Below are 8009 nucleotides of genomic sequence, written 5' to 3' on the forward strand. Positions count from 1 at the left end.
TATTGCGGAGACATGGCTTAGCCACAGCCTGGGGGATGTTTCCAGAATGAGATTTTCACTCTGTAGCGGAGTGTGCACTGATATGAAACTTCCTGGCAGATTAAAACTGTGTGCCCGACCGAGACTCGAACTCGGGACCTTTGCCTTTCGCGGGCAAGTGCTCTACCAACTGAGCTACCGAAGCACGACTCACGCCCGGTACTCACAGCTTTACTTCTGCCAGTACCTCGTCTCCTACCTTCCAAACTTTACAGAAGCTCTCCTGCGAACCTTGCAGAACTAGCACTCCTGAAAGAAAGGATATTGCGGAGACATGGCTTAGCCACAGCCTGGGGGATGTTTCCAGAATGAGATTTTCACTCTGCAGTGGAGTGTGCGATGATATGAAACTTCCTGGTAGATTAAAACTGTGTGCCCGACCAAGACTCGAACTCGGGACCTTTGCCTTTCGCGGGCTAGTGGTCTACCAACTGAGGTACCGAAGCACGACTCATGCCCGGTACTCACAGCTTTACTTCTGCCAGTACCTCGTCTCCTACCTTCCAAACTTTACAGAAGCTCTCCTGCGAACCTTGCAGAACTAGCACTCCTGAAAGAAAGGATATTGCGGAGACATGGCTTAGCCACAGCCTGGGGGATGTTTCCAGAATGAGATTTTCACTTTGCAGTGGAGTGTGCGCTGATATGAAACTTCCTGGCAGATTAAAACTGTGTGCCCGACCGAGACTCGAACTCGGGACCTTTGCCTTTCGCGGGCAAGTGCTCTACCAACTGAGCTACCGAAGCACGACTCACGCCCGGTACTCACAGCTTTACTTCTGCCAGTACCTCGTCTCCTACCTTCCAAACTTTACAGAAGCTCTCCTGCGAACCTTGCAGAACTAGCACTCCTGAAAGAGAGGATATTGCGGAGACATGGCTTAGCCACAGCCTGGGGGATGTTTCCAGAATGAGATTTTCACTCTGTAGCGGAGTGTGCACTGATATGAAACTTCCTGGCAGATTAAAACTGTGTGCCCGACCGAGACTCGAACTCGGGACCTTTGCCTTTCGCGGGCAAGTGCTCTACCAACTGAGCTACCGAAGCACGACTCACGCCCGGTACTCACAGCTTTACTTCTGCCAGTACCTCGTCTCCTACCTTCCAAACTTTACAGAAGCTCTCCTGCGAACCTTGCAGAACTAGCACTCCTGAAAGAGAGGATATTGCGGAGACATGGCTTAGCCACAGCCTGGGGGATGTTTCCAGAATGAGATTTTCACTCTGTAGCGGAGTGTGCACTGATATGAAACTTCCTGGCAGATTAAAACTGTGTGCCCGACCGAGACTCGAACTCGGGACCTTTGCCTTTCGCGGGCAAGTGCTCTACCAACTGAGCTACCGAAGCACGACTCACGCCCGGTACTCACAGCTTTACTTCTGCCAGTACCTCGTCTCCTACCTTCCAAACTTTACAGAAGCTCTCCTGCGAACCTTGCAGAACTAGCACTCCTGAAAGAAAGGATATTGCGGAGACATGGCTTAGCCACAGCCTGGGGGATGTTTCCAGAATGAGATTTTCACTCTGCAGTGGAGTGTGCGCTGGTATGAAACTTCCTGGTAGATTAAAACTGTGTGCCCGACCAAGACTCGAACTCGGGACCTTTGCCTTTCGCGGGCTAGTGGTCTACCAACTGAGCTACCGAAGCACGACTCACGCCCGGTACTCACAGCTTTACTTCTGCCAGTACCTCGTCTCCTACCTTCCAAACTTTACAGAAGCTCTCCTGCGAACCTTGCAGAACTAGCACTCCTGAAAGAAAGGATATTGCGGAGACATGGCTTAGCCACAGCCTGGGGGATGTTTCCAGAATGAGATTTTCACTCTGCAGTGGAGTGTGCGCTGATATGAAACTTCCTGGTAGATTAAAACTGTGTGCCCGACCAAGACTCGAACTCGGGACCTTTGCCTTTCGCGGGCTAGTGGTCTACCAACTGAGCTACCGAAGCACGACTCACGCCCAGTACTCACAGCTTTACTTCTGCCAGTACCTCGTCTCCTACCTTCCAAACTTTACAGAAGCTCTCCTGCGAACCTTGCAGAACTAGCACTCCTGAAAGAAAGGATATTGCGGAGACATGGCTTAGCCACAGCCTGGGAGATGTTTACAGAATGAGATTTTCACTCTGCAGTGGAGTGTGCGCTGATATGAAACTTCCTGGCAGATTAAAACTGTGTGCCCGACCGAGACTCGAACTCGGGACCTTTGCCTTTCGCGGGCAAGTGCTCTACCAACTGAGCTACCGAAGCACGACTCACGCCCGGTACTCACAGCTTTACTTCTGCCAGTACCTCGTCTCCTACCTTCCAAACTTTACAGAAGCTCTCCTGCGAACCTTGCAGAACTAGCACTCCTGAAAGAGAGGATATTGCGGAGACATGGCTTAGCCACAGCCTGGGGGATGTTTCCAGAATGAGATTTTCACTCTGTAGCGGAGTGTGCACTGATATGAAACTTCCTGGCAGATTAAAACTGTGTGCCCGACCGAGACTCGAACTCGGGACCTTTGCCTTTCGCGGGCAAGTGCTCTACCAACTGAGCTACCGAAGCACGACTCACGCCCGGTACTCACAGCTTTACTTCTGCCAGTACCTCGTCTCCTACCTTCCAAACTTTACAGAAGCTCTCCTGCGAACCTTGCAGAACTAGCACTCCTGAAAGAGAGGATATTGCGGAGACATGGCTTAGCCACAGCCTGGGGGATGTTTCCAGAATGAGATTTTCACTCTGTAGCGGAGTGTGCACTGATATGAAACTTCCTGGCAGATTAAAACTGTGTGCCCGACCGAGACTCGAACTCGGGACCTTTGCCTTTCGCGGGCAAGTGCTCTACCAACTGAGCTACCGAAGCACGACTCACGCCTGGTACTCACAGCTTTACTTCTGCCAGTACCTCGTCTCCTACCTTCCAAACTTTACAGAAGCTCTCCTGCGAACCTTGCAGAACTAGCACTCCTGAAAGAAAGGATATTGCGGAGACATGGCTTAGCCACAGCCTGGGGGATGTTTCCAGAATGAGATTTTCACTCTGCAGTGGAGTGTGCGCTGATATGAAACTTCCTGGTAGATTAAAACTGTGTGCCCGACCAAGACTCGAACTCGGGACCTTTGCCTTTCGCGGGCTAGTGGTCTACCAACTGAGCTACCGAAGCACGACTCATGCCCGGTACTCACAGCTTTACTTCTGCCAGTACCTCGTCTCCTACCTTCCAAACTTTACAGAAGCTCTCCTGCGAACCTTGCAGAACTAGCACTCCTGAAAGAAAGGATATTGCGGAGACATGGCTTAGCCACAGCCTGGGGGATGTTTCCAGAATGAGATTTTCACTTTGCAGTGGAGTGTGCGCTGATATGAAACTTCCTGGCAGATTAAAACTGTGTGCCCGACCGAGACTCGAACTCGGGACCTTTGCCTTTCGCGGGCAAGTGGTCTACCAACTGAGCTACCGAAGCACGACTCACGCCCAGTACTCACAGCTTTACTTCTGCCAGTACCTCGTCTCCTACCTTCCAAACTTTACAGAAGCTCTCCTGCGAACCTTGCAGAACTAGCACTCCTGAAAGAAAGGATATTGCGGAGACATGGCTTAGCCACAGCCTGGGGGATGTTTCCAGAATGAGATTTTCACTCTGTAGCGGAGTGTGCACTGATATGAAACTTCCTGCCAGATTAAAACTGTGTGCCCGACCGAGACTCGAACTCGGGACCTTTGCCTTTCGCGGGCAAGTGCTCTACCAACTGAGCTACCGAAGCACGACTCACGCCCGGTACTCACAGCTTTACTTCTGCCAGTACCTCGTCTCCTACCTTCCAAACTTTACAGAAGCTCTCCTGCGAACCTTGCAGAACTAGCACTCCTGAAAGAGAGGATATTGCGGAGACATGGCTTAGCCACAGCCTGGGGGATGTTTCCAGAATGTGATTTTCACTCTGTAGCGGAGTGTGCACTGATATGAAACTTCCTGGCAGATTAAAACTGTGTGCCCGACCGAGACTCGAAGTCGGGACCTTTGCCTTTCGCGGGCAAGTGCTCTACCAACTGAGCTAACGAAGCACGACTCACGCCCGGTACTCGCAGCTTTACTTCTGCCAGTACCTCGTCTCCTACCTTCCAAACTTTACAGAAGCTCTCCTGCGAACCTTGCAGAACTAGCACTCCTGAAAGAGAGGATATTGCGGAGACATGGCTTAGCCACAGCCTGGGGGATGTTTCCAGAATGAGATTTTCACTCTGTAGCGGAGTGTGCACTGATATGAAACTTCCTGGCAGATTAAAACTGTGTGCCCGACCGAGACTCGAACTCGGGACCTTTGCCTTTCGCGGGCAAGTGCTCTACCAACTGAGCTACCGAAGCACGACTCACGCCCGGTACTCACAGCTTTACTTCTGCCAGTACCTCGTCTCCTACCTTCCAAACTTTACAGAAGCTCTCCTGCGAACCTTGCAGAACTAGCACTCCTGAAAGAAAGGATATTGCGGAGACATGGCTTAGCCACAGCCTGGGGGATGTTTCCAGAATGAGATTTTCACTCTGCAGTGGAGTGTGCGCTGATATGAAACTTCCTGGTAGATTAAAACTGTGTGCCCGACCAAGACTCGAACTCGGGACCTTTGCCTTTCGCGGGCTAGTGGTCTACCAACTGAGCTACCGAAGCACGACTCATGCCCGGTACTCACAGCTTTACTTCTGCCAGTACCTCGTCTCCTACCTTCCAAACTTTACAGAAGCTCTCCTGCGAACCTTGCAGAACTAGCACTCCTGAAAGAAAGGATATTGCGGAGACATGGCTTAGCCACAGCCTGGGGGATGTTTCCAGAATGAGATTTTCACTTTGCAGTGGAGTGTGCGCTGATATGAAACTTCCTGGCAGATTAAAACTGTGTGCCCGATCGAGACTCGAACTCGGGACCTTTACCTTTCGCGGGCAAGTGCTCTACCAACTGAGCTACCGAAGCACGACTCACGCCCAGTACTCACAGCTTTACTTCTGCCAGTACCTCGTCTCCTACCTTCCAAACTTTACAGAAGCTCTCCTGCGAACCTTGCAGAACTAGCACTCCTGAAAGAAAGGATATTGCGGAGACATGGCTTAGCCACAGCCTGGGGGATGTTTCCAGAATGAGATTTTCACTCTGCAGTGGAGTGTGCGCTGATATGAAACTTCCTGGCAGATTAAAACTGTGTGCCCGACCGAGACTCGAACTCGGGACCTTTGCCTTTCGCGGGCAAGTGCTCTACCAACTGAGCTACCGAAGCACGACTCACGCCCGGTACTCACAGCTTTACTTCTGCCAGTACCTCGTCTCCTACCTTCCAAACTTTACAGAAGCTCTCCTGCGAACCTTGCAGAACTAGCACTCCTGAAAGAGAGGATATTGCGGAGACATGGCTTAGCCACAGCCTGGGGGATGTTTCCAGAATGAGATTTTCACTCTGTAGCGGAGTGTGCACTGATATGAAACTTCCTGGCAGATTAAAACTGTGTGCCCGACCGAGACTCGAACTCGGGACCTTTGCCTTTCGCGGGCAAGTGCTCTACCAACTGAGCTACCGAAGCACGACTCACGCCCGGTACTCACAGCTTTACTTCTGCCAGTACCTCGTCTCCTACCTTCCAAACTTTACAGAAGCTCTCCTGCGAACCTTGCAGAACTAGCACTCCTGAAAGAGAGGATATTGCGGAGACATGGCTTAGCCACAGCCTGGGGGATGTTTCCAGAATGAGATTTTCACTCTGTAGCGGAGTGTGCACTGATATGAAACTTCCTGGCAGATTAAAACTGTGTGCCCGACCGAGACTCGAACTCGGGACCTTTGCCTTACGCGGGCAAGTGCTCTACCAACTGAGCTACCGAAGCACGACTCACGCCCGGTACTCACAGCTTTACTTCTGCCAGTACCTCGTCTCCTACCTTCCAAACTTTACAGAAGCTCTCCTGCGAACCTTGCAGAACTAGCACTCCTGAAAGAAAGGATATTGCGGAGACATGGCTTAGCCACAGCCTGGGGGATGTTTCCAGAATGAGATTTTCACTCTGCAGTGGAGTGTGCGCTGATATGAAACTTCCTGGTGGATTAAAAATGTGTGCCCGACCAAGACTCGAACTCGGGACCTTTGCCTTTCGCGGGCTAGTGGTCTACCAACTGAGCTACCGAAGCACGACTCATGCCCGGTACTCACAGCTTTACTTCTGCCAGTACCTCGTCTCCTACCTTCCAAACTTTACAGAAGCTCTCCTGCGAACCTTGCAGAACTAGCACTCCTGAAAGAAAGGATATTGCGGAGACATGGCTTAGCCACAGCCTGGGGGATGTTTCCAGAATGAGATTTTCACTTTGCAGTGGAGTGTGCGCTGATATGAAACTTCCTGGCAGATTAAAACTCCGTGCCCGACCGAGACTCGAACTCGGGACCTTTGCCTTTCGCGGGCAAGTGGTCTACCAACTGAGCTACCGAAGCACGACTCACGCCCAGTACTCACAGCTTTACTTCTGCCAGTACCTCGTCTCCTACCTTCCAAACTTTACAGAAGCTCTCCTGCGAACCTTGCAGAACTAGCACTCCTGAAAGAAAGGATATTGCGGAGACATGGCTTAGCCACAGCCTGGGGGATGTTTCCAGAATGAGATTTTCACTCTGTAGCGGAGTGTGCACTGATATGAAACTTCCTGGCAGATTAAAACTGTGTGCCCGACCGAGACTCGAACTCGGGACCTTTGCCTTTCGCGGGCAAGTGCTCTACCATCTGAGCTACCGAAGCACGACTCACGCCCGGTACTCACAGCTTTACTTCTGCCAGTACCTCGTCTCCTACCTTCCAAACTTTACAGAAGCTCTCCTGCGAACCTTGCAGAACTAGCACTCCTGAAAGAGAGGATATTGCGGAGACATGGCTTAGCCACAGCCTGGGGGATGTTTCCAGAATGAGATTTTCACTCTGTAGCGGAGTGTGCACTGATATGAAACTTCCTGGCAGATTAAAACTGTGTGCCCGACCGAGACTCGAACTCGGGACCTTTGCCTTTCGCGGGCAAGTGCTCTACCAACTGAGCTACCGAAGCACGACTCACGCCCGGTACTCACAGCTTTACTTCTGCCAGTACCTCGTCTCCTACCTTCCAAACTTTACAGAAGCTCTCCTGCGAACCTTGCAGAACTAGCACTCCTGAAAGAGAGGATATTGCGGAGACATGGCTTAGCCACAGCCTGGGGGATGTTTCCAGAATGAGATTTTCACTCTGTAGCGGAGTGTGCACTGATATGAAACTTCCTGGCAGATTAAAACTGTGTGCCCGACCGAGACTCGAACTCGGGACCTTTGCCTTTCGCGGGCAAGTGCTCTACCAACTGAGCTACCGAAGCACGACTCATGCCCGGTACTCACAGCTTTACTTCTGCCAGTACCTCGTCTCCTACCTTCCAAACTTTACAGAAGCTCTCCTGCGAACCTTGCAGAACTAGCACTCCTGAAAGAAAGGATATTGCGGAGACATGGCTTAGCCACAGCCTGGGGGATGTTTCCAGAATGAGATTTTCACTCTGCAGTGGAGTGTGCGCTGATATGAAACTTCCTGGTAGATTAAAACTGTGTGCCCGACCAAGACTCGAACTCGGGACCTTTGCCTTTCGCGGGCTAGTGGTCTACCAACTGAGCTACCGAAGCACGACTCATGCCCTTTACTCACAGCTTTACTTCTGCCAGTACCTCGTCTCCTACCTTCCAAACTTTACAGAAGCTCTCCTGCGAACCTTGCAGAACTAGCACTCCTGAAAGAAAGGATATTGCGGAGACATGGCTTAGCCACAGCCTGGGGGATGTTTCCAGAATGAGATTTTCACTTTGCAGTGGAGTGTGCGCTGATATGAAACTTCCTGGCAGATTAAAACTGTGTGCCCGACCGAGACTCGAACTCGGGACCTTTGCCTTTCGCGGGCATGTGGTCTACCAACTGAGCTACCGAAG

The 8009-nt window shown here is 51.4% G+C and overlaps 1 non-coding gene across 1 annotated transcript; it reads right to left on the reverse strand.

The window, feature by feature from the left end:
* Positions 1-5829: 5829 nt before the first annotated feature.
* On the reverse strand, positions 5830-5904 carry Trnat-cgu (transfer RNA threonine (anticodon CGU)). The gene has a single exon. It is a non-coding gene; the product is annotated as a tRNA-Thr (tRNA).
* Positions 5905-8009: the final 2105 nt, after the last annotated feature.

The sequence above is a fragment of the Schistocerca cancellata genome, chromosome 2 (genome assembly GCF_023864275.1).
Source record: "Schistocerca cancellata isolate TAMUIC-IGC-003103 chromosome 2, iqSchCanc2.1, whole genome shotgun sequence".
NCBI lineage: Eukaryota > Metazoa > Arthropoda > Insecta > Orthoptera > Acrididae > Schistocerca > Schistocerca cancellata.